Consider the following 17,341-nt stretch of genomic DNA (forward strand, 5'->3'; position numbering starts at 1 on the left):
TTCAGGAACTGGAACATGAGCACACTTCCAGAAGACAGGCCCAACAACCACCTCTCCAGCTAAAACATCCTGTTAACAAAGTGACACCAGAGCTGCAAAATTACCAGGTCTTCTCAAGCTCCCCATTACTCTGCAAATCCCTCATTCTGGAATTACCCAAGATGAACCTGACTAATTTCTGCCCAAGCTTTTTGAATATCACTTTTGACTTGCAACACATCCTAAATAAGAGGCATGAAACACCATCATCCTTCCCCAGTGGATAAGGAATGCTCCAGGAAATTACAGTTACAGAAGCTTGCATGTGCAAATGTTACTGAGGCACAGCAAAGACAGTTTCAATGCAAGGGAGGATGAGGTGAAGGCATCCGATTAGGACTTTATTTCTATCATAAACTTCCTTGTAGTTTTGTCTTTTTTGATTTGTATAGGAAAGAAAAAGAAAGGCCATGTGAACAAGGAGGGCACAAGACAGAGACTGGACAGAAATCCAGCCAATTAAGCCTGTCTGCAGGACTGCTTTGCCAGCCTGACAGTAAAGAACAATGCATGCATTTGCTATGATGTAATTTTGGTTTGGCAGCAGATTAAAAAAAAATTCCTAAACGCGAAGTAAGAGGATGTGAGGAACAGAATTTTATGTTTAAGTAAACTGTTTTGGTTAAAATCATATAAGAAGGTTTTTAAGGACTTGAAAATGCTTTGAAAATTTGTGTGTGTGTTTTACTTGTGGAAATTAGCTGAGTTTCAAAACAAACTGGAAAAGGTATGTCTATGTGAATAGCTAACTCAGTTCGGAGCCTCTCTGAAGGAAAAAAAAAATCCCAGCTTGTACTGGTGAAAAAGTTCCTCCTATTATGTTTGATAATGATCAGATTTTCTTCTAAAGGGTCTTTCAATAAAAACAGCATCATAAAATTAAAAAAAGTTTGCTCCAAATTATTTGAAAATTATGATTCTCTGCCATTTTCTGTCCTTCCCAGGGGCTGTATAAGCACAGAAATGCATGTTCATCTGTAACTCCAAGCTGAGTCTGTCAATTATCTTTGCAGATTTTACAAAGTTGTAAGACCCAAAAGGAATTAATTGTTTTATTACTACTACCCATAAAAAGAAATTCCCCTTCTTCTCTAATTCACTGCAGCAGAGCTCTGGCTTTGCATAGCATCTGCAGGCTATTAGTTTTGCAACTGCAATCTGTAATTGCAAAAACATGTAATTTAGGTAGGGCATGTGAATACGGTCCAGTAAAACCAAAAAGGATATAATCCAGATTCTTTGCTTCTCACAAAACATTAACCCAAAGTTTCTATATTTGCCTGCAAGACCTCAGGTCTTCTACAGAAGACAAATCCTGGATTCCCAGAATTACTGTCCAGCTGGAGACTCTGCCCCAAAAGAGCACATACAACACAAACCAAATTGGGGAATGTTATTACAAGCAAACACCTTTTTTTTTCCTGCTGTTCTGTCTTTTACAGCCCTGTCAGACCAGCACAGAGCAACCAGGGCACAAAAATGATGAAGTTTCATGGGCATGCTCCTTACAGTGGAGCATGTTCTCTCTAGATCAGATTCCCCATAAAAGAGAAGCTGGATGGGTAAAAATAAATTTATGCCAGGCTTTCTCCAAATGCTGGATCAACATAACACTGCGGTTCAAAACCCATTTGCTAATACAGCTGTCCTCTGCTTTCTCTTCCAACTGAGTTCAAAGGACAGTGAAGCACTAGAACACTTTGATCTCACTTTGTGGTGAGATCTCCATACTCTGAGGTCTTCAGAGCCACAATGACAACGCCACAGCCAACCTCACGCAGTGTCAGCAACAGCCTTCCTTCACACAGGAGCCTGGACCTGAGGGCTCCTCTAACCAGCATTTCCAAGACCCATAAGGACCTGGTCTCAAATCTGGAAATCCGTCAAGATTATATTTCTAGCTTACCTTTGCCCTGTCTCACTACCTTAACCTCTCATGAAAAGACAGTTTGAGAAAGATGTTGATAGCAATCAGGGTTACATACAGATGAGAAACATTTAGGAACAGCTACACAAGTCCCTGAAAGGTCATACAGTCTGTGACTGAATGTGCTCCTGGCAGAACAATTTTATTTCAAAGCTGAAGAAAGCATCCTTTCTTGCAGAGTAAAAATGCCCACACATGCAGGTAGCTGGGAACACAAGAGAACTTTAAAATCCTAACCAGAAACAACTGTTAAGTAGAGTCAAGACTTCAAACTCATTTAAATCAATTTGATCCCAGTGTGTTCAATCCTGCAACACATCTGGCAAAAGATCCAGCCATGGTATGAAATTACTGTCTTCTTGCCTTCTGCAGCAACAGAAATAATTTGTTTAAGTCTCTCATTCAATCCCCACTACCTAAGACAGCTGCAAGCCAAGAAGTAGATCACCTGCAGTTGTCGCTGCATCAGACTCATCATCTTGCACAGCTCAGCCAAAGAGCCAAACAGTCAGAATTTGGACACATGATGCAGGATTTAGTCTGAAGGGCACCTTTCATTAAGTAGATCCAAAACATGTTCCCATGCAAAGAACAATTGTATTTATTACTGGTGCACAGGTGCACATACATTTAAAGTTTTGGATAAAAATACTACCAGACTGCAAAACTCCATTTTACAGAAGCTGGTAATTATTTGAAAATCATCATCCATCATACTGCACAATGAGATCAAACTGTTCATTAGCCCAAATACTTAATGTGAACAGATGCATTCTTTACTCGAACGCCTAGCATGGGATTTATCTTAAAACATATTTTAGTGTCTGCAAAAAACATACATGTCCTTTGCAGCCAGGACATCAGGAACTGGATTTAGATCTGCTTTGAGAGAATAAAAGGACAACTGCAGTTTACATCTCACAGCCACTGTGACTTTCTCCTTTTCCTGATTCATCCACTGATCTGTGACTGTTGCCAACTTGCTGGCAATATATTCACTGGGGAGGGTAAACAAATAAACTGAAAGCAAGGCTAATGACAGGAGAGAATAAAGTAATAGTCTGAATTAAATTCAAGGTCAAAATTAGTGAGAGCCAAACTCAGGGTGCTCCTCTCTATTCTCCCAGCTTGCTGCTGTTTGTTCTTGCCTGCCTGTCCTGGTTTCAGTTGGGATAGAGTTAATTTTCTTCTTAGTAGCTGGTACAGTGCTCTGTTTCCAATCTGTATAAGAATAATGTGGACAACACACCGATGTTTTGGTTGTTGCTAAGTAGTGCTTACCCTAAATCGAGGCCTTTTCAGTTTCCCCTGCTCTGCCAGGGGGCAGGTGCACTAGAACTGGGAGCCTGCACGGCTGACCTGAACTAGCCAAAGGGATATTCCATACCACAGGATGTCATGTTCAGTACATAAACTGTGCAGAGTTGGCCAAGAATCACCGATTGCTGCTCAGGGACAGGCTGGGCATTGGTCAGCAGGTGGTGAGCAATTATACTCTACATCACGTGTTTCCCCCCCCCCTCCCCTTTTCATTACAATTATTACTATTTTTATCATCATATTTATTTTATTTCAATTATTAAACAGTTCTTATCTCAACCAACAAGGTTTACTTTTCTTTCCTACTTCTCCTCCCCACCGGTGGGGAGACAGGGTGTGAGGAAAGGGCTGTGTGTACTTAGTTACTGGGTAGGGTTAAACCATGGCACTGCCCAAGAGCAGACAGTGGCAGCTTGATTTTCATCTGCACCCAGAGAGATGCTGCTTCTGAGAGCACAGCAGATGTACAGGAAATTAGCAACAAATTTTTCCTAATTGTGGAAGTTGAATCAGTTACACAGACATACATCAGAGGAGTGGAAAGTCTGTGTTAGAAATGTTTGTTATTCCTCAACTTCTTGGAAAAGGCAACTGACCCTGAGTTAAGCTTCTGGGGATCTCCTCCTGCCCCCCCATCCTTTAGCCTGATATTTTCAAGATAGCTGAATATATCTCTTAACCTCTATGAGGTGAATTCCTCTTCACTGAGATGGAGGTAATCACCTCTCAAGCAGTGCCAATAAATGATGTTTTAGGTCACAGGAAGAAAGGTGTTATATAAATACAAGCAGTACTTTCAGCAAACTGCTTTGACCTGGTTTTAAAAATTTAGGTCTCATTTGCATTGTCAGTACCTGCTGGCTAAAGTGGCTATAAAATCACCTTCCTATGGAACCTAAAGAAATGGGTGCTCTTCCTTCTCCACTGATCTGCCATTTTCCCCTCCTCTGATTTCATTACAGAAAATGGTTTCCCCTTCCTTCCACACTATGTCAATGTTGAATAAAAGCCTACCTTCATATAAATACCATTTCCACAATGCAAACGGCACCGTCCAACACAAAGAATAAAGCAACGTGAGAGATAAGGAAAGAAACACAACCAGATAACATGGAAATAAATACTCTTCTCAGTCAGCAGTGGGGTTGCATCTTTGCCTGAGTGCCCCAGATTTACCCAGAGCTCTGCAATGACTTCAGCTCAGACCTGGGTGGGTCTCTGTACACCTTGGCAGCAGGGACAGGCAAAGTTGCTGGGCTGCCGAAGGCTGGACGGTGGTCTGGCACACTCAGGCTGTGGCTGGGGCTCCAAATCCAAGCTGCCTTCTGTTTTTCCGAAAATGTCTGTTCACAGACTACAAGATTTTAATATCAAGATGCAGTGGGCCGAATCCAAATTTGACAGCAGTGTTTTAATCTGTGCAATGTGTATTCCATTATAGATGACTGTTGGAAAGATGTTTCTCATTCTGCAGAACCCAGGACATCTGTATGGCTAAGGATTCATCAACTATTAATAGTTTCTTCTAATTAAAGAGATATTCAGTATAATAATGTTAAAGAAGTTATTGCCTCTGTTACTAATAATCTCAGTTAAGAGAGTATGAAGATGAAGTTTCCTTTCATTTTTTTGCCTGCTGCTTTGCAGAACTTGTATTTACCCCATCCTGATGAACTTCCTTCATCATATTTGTAGCTAAGTTTCACTTCTGAATCTTAATTCTGCGTCCAGTTTTTTTGCCAAATGTCTGCTCTGTTTGAATTTCTAGTGCTGCTGAGGAACACGTAAATCCATTTTAGAAACAGACTTCATTTTATGAGGGAAAAAGGACTATAAACATTTAACATTTTCCCCTAAAAAAAACCCTTAAGCCAAAACAAGAAAACAATCTGATGGAAAATGGTCTTAGAAGCATACATAAGGAATATGATTAACTCACATTTGGTAGCAAAAAGGATCTTGGATGCCTGATGTTGAGGATTCTTCCTTAATCACCCCCAACCTACATTAAATGCACTTCAGAATGGCTGGGCATAGCCTACAGGTGGCCACCTGAAACAGGAGGGTTCCTTCTCCTTCCCTCAGCCCTGGTACCTTCTTTGCCAGCCTCTGGCAATTGTCAGATTCTCCTGAGAGTCCTCTGAACTCTTGGGGCTGTTTTCCCACCAACACAAATGGATCAAGGAGGGATCCGACAAGAGTATGCACAACCAAGGACCCAACTTGGACCACAGGAACCCTCCCTTCTGGTGGTGGTAAACCATTTAAATGACTCACTGGTCTTCACCTGTAAAAAAATGCTGGAATCTGCTCACGTATCTAGGGAAGAGAAAAAAAATCATCCAATTCTGAATGGAGTACTGTGAGAGTACTACAGTGCTGTGGGAACTCACATAAGCCCCCAAAACTTACAGCACTGTGATGGAGGCAAAGCAGTATGCACTTATTGTGATCAAAACTGCAGTTTCCTTAGAAAAAGCCTTCTCTTGTGACAATAGATTACTTGGATCCTGGTCTGAAGCCTGACTGATAAATGATAAAGGGATATAAACTGGTGCAAGAACACTCCTTGTCCATCTCATGACCATGCATGTGAGTGCCTGTCTGCAATGGCAATTGAATTAGCAAGATCACAGGCACCAGATTAGATTAAAGAGAGTGAAAGGTCAGCTTTGGGAAGATAAAAATGTAGAGAGATGCTTCCTTGCACGCTACTCAAAAGACACATCAGGCTATAGCTCTCAGGCTGGGCCTGTCTCTCATCCTGGAGAGTAATATGTTTTCTTCTATCAGTATTTGCCAGCGCTCAACCACATTTAAACATAACAGCTCCAGCAAATAGAAGCCTTTCATCTCCCCACTTAGGGTGAGATTAATTTTTTCCAGCTTTAGCTGTCTGACAGAGTTGTCTAGGCTCCCTTTAAAAGCTACGGAAGGAGAGGTACCGCCGGAAGGAAATTCAGTCCATGCAATGGTAGGTGTTTGGGATAGGTGGGAAAAATTGAGAAGAGCTTTTCTGCCCCCATTAAGTGGAGAAAGAGCCTCACATGTGATGCTTGAGAATTTGTGGTGCCTGGTATTCCATAAAGCAGCAACAGTAATCTGTGAAATGATTTAAGAACAAAACCCAGATGCAAAGAAGTTAAGGAAGAAAACCGTAAGTATTAGAGGAACACCACAAATTAAGCAAACCTAAACCAAATTTGGGAAGTGTGACCAGGTCACTGAGGAAATTTTGTCACCTCCTTCCAGCATTGGTGACACATAACTAGAATAGCATGCAAAGTTTTGGGTTCCCTTCTCTTCTCCTGGGCAAAGATGGATGTGGGGAAACTAGAAAGAGGCCAGCAGAGGCTATCAAGATGGTCAGGGGCACGTGGTCTGTGAAGAGAGCTGAAGGGAGCTGGGCTGGTTCAGTCTGCTGAAGAGGAGACAAGGGGGCCAATCTAGGAGCAACCTACAACCACCAGAAGGGAGTTAGAGAGACAATGGAGCCAAACTCTGCAGTGCTGGATGATGTGCCAAGGTGCCCCAGCAACGTGTGGTGGACTGGGACATTTGGATTCTTCCCCTGCCTGGCAGTGCAGCCTTGCTGTGGGTCACCACAGAGGTACAGGGTCTCCCAATCCTTGGAATGTCCCAAGACTCAGCTAGACCAAGCCACAGCTGATCTGATCTAGTGCTGACAATGGTCCTGCTTTGGACTAGAGCCCTGCAGAGGTCCCTCTAACAAACACTCCTGTGATTCTGTGAGGATTCAGAATCTTGCAATTGTTAGCACGTAAAAACCAAAATGGCAATATTGCAGAAGACTGCTAGTGGATTTTTACAAAATCCTTTTCATTAAAGATTATTTAGAAACTCCGGTGTACAGGGAGATGGTGCTGGAGAAACCAACCAGTAATGAATGGGTGCAGTTCTCTGCCTTTATCTGTGCTCTTCTCACTTGACATGTGCCACTAACATCTAGAAATACAATAAATGCTTTTGCCTCCAAGTATTCTAATTATGTGTATTTTGCTTATGAAACAAGAAGTCTCAAGCTGATTTCAACATTTTCTGCAAACATCCTGCAACCATATCAGAGAACCGCAGAAGCTCTGTTTTCATAAATATGAGTTTTAAAAATGAAATGCCTCGTTGACAACATTTCACCAAGCCACTGGAGCTTCCAGCTTTATTATTTCAAAATACAGAGGACTTCCAGGTCAAAGAAAGGTTCTGCTGGAATTCTAATCCTAGAATAAAGATGTGAAGAATGATGCATGGAAGTTTTTAGATGAGTAAGTACATCAGTGTACTCTTAGACGCTGAGGGTAAAAATAATATGGCAAAAGAATTGATTTTACTCTGTGGATAGCATCAGTTGCATGGGAACTTTTTTAATCACCCGAACTATGCTCCCATATGAGCCCTCCCATCTTTTCTTACTACTGTACTGGTTTTGATTCTATCAAAAAAAAAAAAAAATTGAACATTCTGGACTCACCACAATTTCTGCAAAATATCAGATGCCCTGAAGGCTCCAATCCTAATCCTCTCCTCCAACACAGCTGGAGGGCCAATCAGCTTGCCATTAGCCAGTTTAATATGTGTAGTCACTATTTATTACCCGAATTCATCAATGAAAATATCTCATCAGGTCCTCAATGTGCAGGTTTACAGAAGAGCAAGAGCCTGAGGTTACTTCATCGTGGTGGATGTGCTTCCTTTCATTTTCATTCCCTCTTGCCCTCTGAACCTCTCCTTGCTCTGCAGAGCTACCCCTGACCTGCACAAAGGCAACATGAACTCCAGGCAGTCCCTGAGCTCCAAATCATTTCCCCCTCTCCCTCTGATCCCACAGAAATCTGTTTGTAAGCACACACAGCCCTGTAACAACTGCACATGCCTTTACTGGGAGGAAAATGCAGACAAGGAGCACAGCAACACATCATTTGATGGGCCAGATTCAACACTGTAACTTTATACAGGTCAAAGAAGCTGCATCAAGGCTTTGTCAGGATATTTTCAAACAGAAAAAGCACCGCAAGCAGATAGAAGTGACCTGTAACAGAATCAGACAGAAGGTGCTACTGCCAAGGTACAGGGTTCTGGGTTTATTTTCCTTCTTTTAATCTACACCAGTCTTGTTGTTAGATGTCTATTTTCCTATGAGAATTAAGGTACTGGAAGCGACTTCTACAAGCAAACAGGTAAAATCTTAAATCAGCCACTGAGATTTGGAGAGACTGTGTAAGTCATAAGGACTGCCAGTTTTGATCCACATAAAGACGTTCTACTCTGCAGGACGGTGATGGTTATAACTGCTAGGAGAGCAGAGGAGGGAAGGGAGTGCTGTAGGGAATTAAATTCCTATTTAGGAACTTAAAGGACATCAGGTTGTTCTCTCTGGCAAGGTTTGCAGCTGTACTCTCCTGATTGCAGACACACATGTGCAAGATAATGAGACTGAAGTACACACACACTTTTACACGCATTTGTTACATCCTTTTGACAAGTCACATGCTGTGGGTAATATCCTCTTCCTGGGCTGCCATACCAAACCCACACTAGCCAACTCTACACTGAAATGGAAATACCCTGTCACAACATTGCAGTTTACTCAGCTGGCTTCACACCCTTTTTTTCTTAGCATTTGTAGTACCACACCTGTGTTTAGCACGAATCTAAAGAGTTTCTTTCTGCTTGTGTAAATGTAGCTCTTTACACTTTCTTATTCTCCTAGAGCTGCAGCCAACTGCTTTTGTTAAAATTTTACACCCAGAAAACCGCTGCATCTGTCCCTTTTCTCCAAATGACAGCATGTTTATGTCCTGTTCATTTTTGTACACGTTTCTCTATGCTGGCACTTCGGAAACTGAGAAGATAGGAAACTTCATGCCTAGATTGTATGCAGCACCTCTGCTGCCTGGTGGAGAGTTACAGCTTACAGCTGGTTAGCAAATACCAAACAGATGGGTTAGCAAAAGCAAAGAGAAACCCACAGTGTTATTTTCCTGATGTTAAGGAGATGTCCTTCCAGAGATGCTGGTCCCAGACTACCCGAGACAGCAAAATGGTTCCTTTTCAGTCTCATTTTCCAGTAATCACCTGCCCAGTGATTACCTACTGAGTTCCTGATCCCGATGAAAAACTCCAGGTCCAAGTGCTCAGGACTGTTCTGAGAAATGAGAAGAGCTCCATGATGGTTTCCTTGAAAGGAGATTTAAAAAGGGCCTCCCAGATGTTAACAAGTGACTCAACCCAGGAATCTCCACACTGAGGAACAGCTTGGGAATGTCCACTTCTAGAGTCTCAGAGGAGAGCACTGCTTAAGACACAGGAGCCTGGCAGGACTCAGATCAAGAGCAGAAGGTCTGTGTACCTTCCTTGCACACAGCAAGCTCCCTGAGCACAGCTTGGACCACTTTCCTCATATTGGATACAACACCTCTTTGAGGTGTCAGACGTCAGACAATCAAGAAAACCAAGGAACAGTAATAGTCACTGATGCAATGCAATGCTTCGTGGCACTTTGCCAACTCAACTCCAAGGGCAGTGGCCCGTGGGATTTAACAGACAGGCCATTTCTACCCTGCACCCTCATGGTGCACACGCTGTTTGAGAGTTGTGCAGCTTTGCCTTGTCTTGACAGAAGTAGTTTCAAATGACAGAATTATTCACATGCACACTTTAGCATTTGCAATCAAAACACAAAGAGGATTTCCTGAACAGTGGTTTCCAGAGTGAAAGATCCCTCCACTTAGCTCATGATATTCCAGATTCTTAATCACTAACCCAAAGCTGGACAGTTTCTATCAGCTATGCTGGCAAAACTGGACTTTATCCAAGTGCATGGTGAGGAACAAGCCATAACAGGCATGAAGCAAAATGAGCTTATTCTCAGACCCATATCTCTGCTTCAGCTATCAGAAACAGAGGTTCACCCTACTGGGAGTTGGTATGGAAGTATATTTTAAAATAATTAAGTGGTGAGAAGCTGCTATGGACATAGGCAGAACACACCTATATAGGATTCTCTAAAAGAGCATATAGCCATACAGCTCTGCAACAGACCCATCCCAATACAGTGATAAAACACAGGGAAGAAATAAAAACTGTATTCTGAGAAAAAGGCCTTTCTGCTTTCTAGTATTCATAGAGAGGAGATTTACATGCCCAAGTGTCTCCTAACATTTCTCAGCCCTTTATGAGAAGTCAGTGAATTTCTGCAGCTGCTACTCTGCCTTTCCATTAGCCAGCCCAGTAGATAGGCCACAAGCAACCAGGAGTCCCAGAAAACAAGTTTTATGTTCCACTTTCACGCAGTTTTAAAGCCAGTTACAAGATTCAAAGCCAGCTAAAAGATAAAAATGTACCGTTAATTTTATCACACTTCTTGTCTTAGGAGTGTAAGTGATTTAAAAATAAAACCTGGAAGCCACAAGTGCTCTGTTCGGTCCAGTGGGAGGAGATGATAATCTGCACACACTCATAATAACACCTGGGCTCTTACTCCATAAAAAAAGCTTTGTGTGCTGTCCAGCTAAAAATCTGACAAAAGGATTAATTCAAACTGGAAGCAAATAACTTAATCTGACCAGAATTAACTCTAAAAGTGTGCCTAAGATTTTAAATAATGGTCTCAAATGTAATACTATAATGATTAACATTTGCTAAAAGGTAAGATTTCTATTGTGGACAAAACCACTACCTAATGAAACCAAAAACATCCAATTCTTCACATTTTACTTCTGAAGCTGTGAAAGTGTGAAGTGCAACTGAGAAAGCAAGCAGCAGTATTTCAAAGTGTTCTCTGTGTACACTGTCATTCAAGGCAAATCAAATATCATGAAGGTCATTCGTTTTCATGCAGCTCATTCCTACCAAATGCAAATCAATTCCTTACTGGCTACTGCAGTTCCAGAGCTGAAAGGTATAATTTCTATCTTTATACAGTTAAGGCTCAGTCAGCATCGATCCCATAATTAAATACTGCTACAGATCATAAGTAAGAGCCCATCATTCCCTTATGGGAAATATTCAGAATAATCTGAGCAAACTTTTCTTCCATGAATATCATGCTATCGCTAAAGAGATGCACTATTATCTGGCATAATTAAACTGTTATTAATGCATTACTGAACTTGGGTTATTTCCTGAAGGAAGGGAACTACTTCAGGGCTGTATTTCCACCATCTGCTCTAACTGAATGCACATTACTTGTTTGTGGATAAAGTTGTGTTCCTGCTCACTTTGCTGTCAGCAATTGTCTGTTCGGTATTCTTATTAAGTGAGATACTGCTGTCACTTCCTTTCCCACTTTATAATCACATCTTCCATGCTTCCCATACTTCTCTAGCCTATGTCCACACCAATTTCATAAGCAGTGGGTCTTTTACAGAGGTTTTCCAAACCCAGCAATCCTTCTCTACTTCTTGCCCACAACTCTTTGTCTGTAAGCATACAGCACATTTTAAATACATGTATACTATTACTGGTCACGTCTGTCTGCAACCACTTTGGGTTTTGGAGACATTTTTTGCAGTATGTTTTATTTTCACTATAATTATCTGCAGTGTATGTTGTCCTTCCAAATACTAGTTTAAAAATAACAAAGTATTAGTTAGGTCTGGGACATCTAAGGCTGAAAAAAGTTCAGTGACGGCATTAATATGATTCATGAAGTTCCAACAACCATACAGAAGACAAACGAATCAAGACTATACACACAAAACCCAAAAGAATCTTTTGGTCCATGCCAGACATATTCAAGTGACTTTTCTGTCTCTGCTTATACATCTATCCTCAGCACTACATTCATTCTCAATTTTACTGGGAGGACAGTGGGGTTCAAAGGGACTCAAGGAGATAAAAATCAGACTGACAAAGACTTTGCTTCCAAGATACCTTGGAGTAGCTCTCCACGTAGGAGGTAGGAACAGAACAGACATATCCAAAGGAAACAAAACCCCACTTGACGTGACAGGCATTACCTCCCTTCTCAGAGGGAGGTAGAGAAGAATGCTTTTTGCATTCTTGTTCTGGTCCCTCCTTACCACTGTTTGCATCTGGCTGAGCCAGCCTCCTGCCCTGTAGATGCTACACTGCAGCTGGTACTTGCTGGCTGCTCCTTTTTGGGTTCCACTCCTACACATCCAAGGTGTCTCACTGCCTGGCTCCTTCTCGTCCTCCTGTGCTCAGTCTGTTCACTCCCTACAGCCCACACACACAGCCCTTTGCTGCTTCCCTCCCAAAAGCATGTCCTTACAGAGAGAAATAATGACACACTCATAGGTTTTGCTGGAAAATACTAAAAGGTATTGAAATAAACACTGGCCCTTTAGCTGCAAACCTAAATTAACTTGTTTTAAACTTGCAGTTGTGTTTTTCTCATCCGCGAGTATTTTGAGAATCTGAGGACTGAGATAAGGTCATTTGCACTCTAAAGACCAATATACACTTTTAGACTTAATTTTAAACTATTACATTTTTCTCTGGAGGTTTTTACACTAAGCTCCAAGATGCTACCAAAATCTACATCTTCTCCAGCTGAGTAACCAGAAGACCACAGAGAACCCTTCTCCTCACCACCTCTCAGTCCCCTTGAAAGTCATCTCTCCCCGCTCCCCTTCCACACCAGAAAGGATGACAGTTTGAGAAAGACCAAAACCAAAACTCCTTCACTGTTTTCATACAGACATCAGGGATTTGGGTGGAGAAAAATCTCTCTGACACAGAGAGAATCCACGGTTTAGCCAAAAAATAGGGAATTTGTAACAAAGAATGCAGCAGGCCAGACTTCATTTTCACTATCGACACTTAGATGGCAACAGGAGGTTTTCATAATGGATTTTCAAATTTGAAAGTCAAATGAAGCCGTAATTTGACAGAAGCTGGCTCACTGAGCTTCAGGGCATGCTGAAGCACAATCACACACACTGTTTGCTTTCTCAGATTTTCCCAGAGAGGCAAGAGTTGGCCTCACAGAGAAGACAGGCTAAAGGGTGACCTCTGCTTTGAAAGGACAGGCAATTTTATCATGGATACCATGCCTTGAGCCTCAGTTCTTTCAACACATCTTATTCTCAGCATCTGTATACAATATAGGACAAGATCTTAAAATCCTAGGATCCTGGGATAAAGTAACTTTTTTTCCTCTCAATAGCTAAGGTCAGGCTCCCCAGGAGAAAGGGGAGTTTGTAAAATATTTCAAAAATCTGCATATTAACTTGCAGCAGTTGAAAACATATAAAATAGCTGCTATATCTTTAGGAGCAGCAGGACTGTGTGGCTCTAATCAGGGCATTTTATCTGAATGAAAGACCAAATTACACACCCCAGTCCACAGAAATCCGCAAACAAAGTCAACAGCAGAAAACTTCATGTTCAGTAAAAACCATCCATTGTCAAGTGTAACAAAGTAGGAGCAAAGTATATGTTAGAACTGAATTTCTGGCTATAAAACATCATCTTAAGCCAACTTCTTATCCAGCAGTTTTGCCTGCAGGATGTAGATGGCATCAGGAGTGTAGTGAATTGAAACCTGTCTCATGCTCTCTGAATACATTCAAATTATTATTGCCAGAAGTGAGAACAGCACAGCAACCTACTGCTACACAAGCATGTCAAAGCCAGGCTTTATAATCTTTTGCTTCCTGAAAGTAATATATCATTCCAAATAAAATTATATCATCCCAAATACAATTAGCACAGAACAGGCTTATTACCAACAGAAGCACAATGCAATCTAGGTATTTTTATTCCCAGCACACAAAGAAAGAACAAAAGTTCTGATTTAAATTTGGCTTAATCGCTTCAGTGAAAAATTGTTTGCAGAACTTGAGAAACCCTTAAATGCTCATTGCAGATGTTGGCTTGCAGGACCAGAAATTCACATTCATAATAAGAGGTTTCCCTGAAGGTCTATGGTTTGTGGCACTTGAAGCAGATATTTACCAAGTGAAATTCTGGTCCTACTGGAGTTGGTAAAGGCTTTGCCATTGATTTCCATAGGGCCCCATCACTCTCACTCTAACAAATAATAACCAGAAGCACCTTTTAATATCTACTTTTTACTGCAATGTACTGTAAGATACTGTATATGCACTGCATTAAATGCAAGTGGTAAACTTTGATATCAGGAGACATTTGTGCTCTGAAATAGATAAAGTAGCAAGAGGAAATGCCAGTAGTCCTCTGAATTTCCCAAGTGAATCAAACTTTAAACCATGCTTTCCTTAAGAACAGTAATTACATTCTTACCCTAAAAAATGTTACTGTCCCTAAATAAGCCCTGCAGTCATGTCATCAAAGGGTCACTGACTGAACCTTCCAGGATGGGGAAATCAACTGGTTAATCACTTCAAGTTGTGGGAACTCTGATCCCAACCACACAAGAATGGAATGATCCCAAGCAGCACTACAGGCCAAACTAAATTGGAAGGGATTTGTTTTCTCCAATGATTTACTTAATTACTTTTCAAATTAAGCTAGCTATTCAGGTAATTCTAGAAACAACCTCAAGGTCTGAATACTCTGTGGCAAAACAGATGTGAGCTCTGGGAGGGAGCTGTGTGGGTGCCAGGCTTACAGAGAGCTGCAGCAGCAGCCAGGTGTCTGTTCCCTGCGGACAGAGCACCTCGGATCAGCTAACTTGGGTTTTGTATCCGTGCTCCACTGGGGGTTTGTTTGTAACAGATCAAGCAGACTTGCTATCACAGACGTTACAGGGCAGAAATCAAAGGTATTGGCGGAGCAACAGGCTCTCTGTTCTGCCTCTGAGACTTGGGAGAAATGAAAGGAAGGTTCAACACCCACTGGAGACTCCAATGTGCTCCAGCAGAGCTCAAACTGCCACACTCTTTGCACAGAACCAGGCAACTTGTTCTCAGCACCTACTGCACAGACCTCCCACTTCTGGACATGCCCTCAAAGACAACCCAAACCAGCGCAACTTAGAGGCACAGTGCAAAGGCATCACTTTGGAGTCCTGGAGCACTTGGGGAGAGCAGAGTGCCCTGCAACGCTAAATGACTCCTGAAAACCATGGCTCCTTAGAAGTTAAGTAGTAAGGAAAAAATTAAAATGACCAAGCTACTATCTGAAGAAAGAAATGGTGAAGAGCCTTGCCTAACGAGGGATGTTGGCTGCTGATGCCTGGCAGAGCTGGGAGACAACACTGCTTCAGTTCAACAATTCTTTAGTCACTCTTAATGGCATATTTCTTCTTGTTTAAAAATTACATTAGAGATTCCCCTGGCAATAGCAGAAAATTAATTTCTCTAGATTCCCAAAGTGAAAGCCCTGCTTCTTGTATGGATTCAGCTGATCCAAATACTACTTTATTTTCCTCTCTCCTCCTTAAAAAAGAAAAAGAAACCCCACACAAACTTCAACTGTAAATATGCATACCTGCAAGCCTTCCAAGGCAAGGAAAGAAAATAAAATTTATGAGATCATGGAAAAACTCAGTCTTACAGGTACTAAACACTGCCAGAAGAAGACACAGAGCATAAGAGCTTTGCTCTCCAACCTTGCACCTTCAGAAGCCCTGGCTGAGTCCTACCAAATGAGAGGCTCGGGTAGCCCTAGCAAATGCCATTTTCTAGAAAATCCAAGGAACTCAGAGCACAGATCCTGTAGTGCAAGTGAGAACACATAAAAAAAATCTGTTGCAATTTAGCACATGCATCCAGGAGAAATGCTAGGTTATGTGGTGCTACACAGAGAGCAGAAAACACATGGAAAGAGGATCCAGTGACATCAGGTGGAAGGGATCTCCGGACATCCACAGTCCCACCTCCCACTCAGAGCAGGACAATCACCAATACCAGAACCATCCACTCCCTGGAACTTTTAACTGGATGATTCTTGTTCTTTTGTTACGTTATTTGGCTGCTTATTAACTGTTTGGGAGTGTCTGCATGGCAAACAGCCAGAGAAGGAACAAAACCTATCATCTCCAGGCCTTGGTTCCTAAGTTGGACAAGAGAAAGCAACACAAGTGAACTGAGGAGGAAATCAGTCCCCACTCAGCTCCTAATCATCAGTGAAAAGGGAACTGTGGTCCAAAGAAAATGAAGTCAGCAGTCCTCAGGAGGAGGTGAAAGGGCACCTCCCTTGCTGGGGCCCTGCTGATGGCACCCCTCGGGCTGTGCAGGAGTCCTTTCTTCTGCACTCACAAAAGAATCCAAGCAAGTCATTTAAAAGTGCCTCAGGGCAGAGCTCGCCACCAGATCAGGTCTGCCCCGTTAAGATAATAAATGAGGTAATGCATAAAACTGCCTCTGATTTGAGGACATTTCATTCATAAAACAGAAATACCAACAGCTTTGCTACCAAATAAACTTCAAAGCTGGGTTTAAAAAGTCTCTGCATCTCTCCCTGCAGTAGAGCAGAGCCAAGCTGTAGAGATTCTGTGGCACAAGACACACTGTTTTCAAGGACAGCTCTGCAAGCTGAAATGAGAGCTGACAGCTTCCAGGTCATTAACCTGACAGCATAAACAGGACCTATGTACAAGCACATGCATTCAGGTGGACTGGAGCAATGGCCCCGAAGTGCAGACCTAGACAAACACTATTCAGCTTTTTGTTCTGAGTTTCCAGAAAAACTTCTATTCTCTACTCCCTTCTCCTCATCCTCAGGATATGTGGAGCCTGGTGCTGGCTATATTTGTGTTGCTAGCTGAAAGAACAGCAGAACATGCCAAGCATTTAATAACAAAATTCCAGCCTTGTGACACAACCCAGTAATCCCAAGACTGGAAACTAACCTCACATTTCTACTCAGCATAAAGCCCTAATCCTAATAAGAGCACCACTAGTTTTATTTTGCCTGAACCTTTTCTAAAGACATGCATCTCACAAATTAAAAAAGTTACTATGTACCAGGTGGAACGGGGCTGTATGACCTATGTACCCACTGCATCTACAGATTGGTAAAGTTATGACAACACAGAAACTGCTAAAACTAGTCAGGCTTATCTGTGTGCTCTTACACAGAACAGGTTATAGCTGGATGAGCTGTTGTCGTGGCCACTGCTGGTCTCCCACTACCTTGGGACCCCTC

At 42.0% G+C, this 17,341-nt stretch overlaps 1 protein-coding gene across 2 annotated transcripts in view; it reads right to left on the reverse strand.

Moving 5' to 3' along the window:
• The window catches only part of ATF6 (activating transcription factor 6), a 77,737-nt gene that overhangs the window by 26,797 nt on the left and 33,599 nt on the right, over nucleotides 1-17,341 (reverse strand). The gene's annotated exons all lie outside the window — the stretch shown is intronic.

Source organism: Corapipo altera, unplaced genomic scaffold (genome assembly GCF_003945725.1).
Source record: "Corapipo altera isolate COAL_440 unplaced genomic scaffold, ASM394572v1 79, whole genome shotgun sequence".
Taxonomy (NCBI): Eukaryota; Metazoa; Chordata; class Aves; order Passeriformes; family Pipridae; genus Corapipo; species Corapipo altera.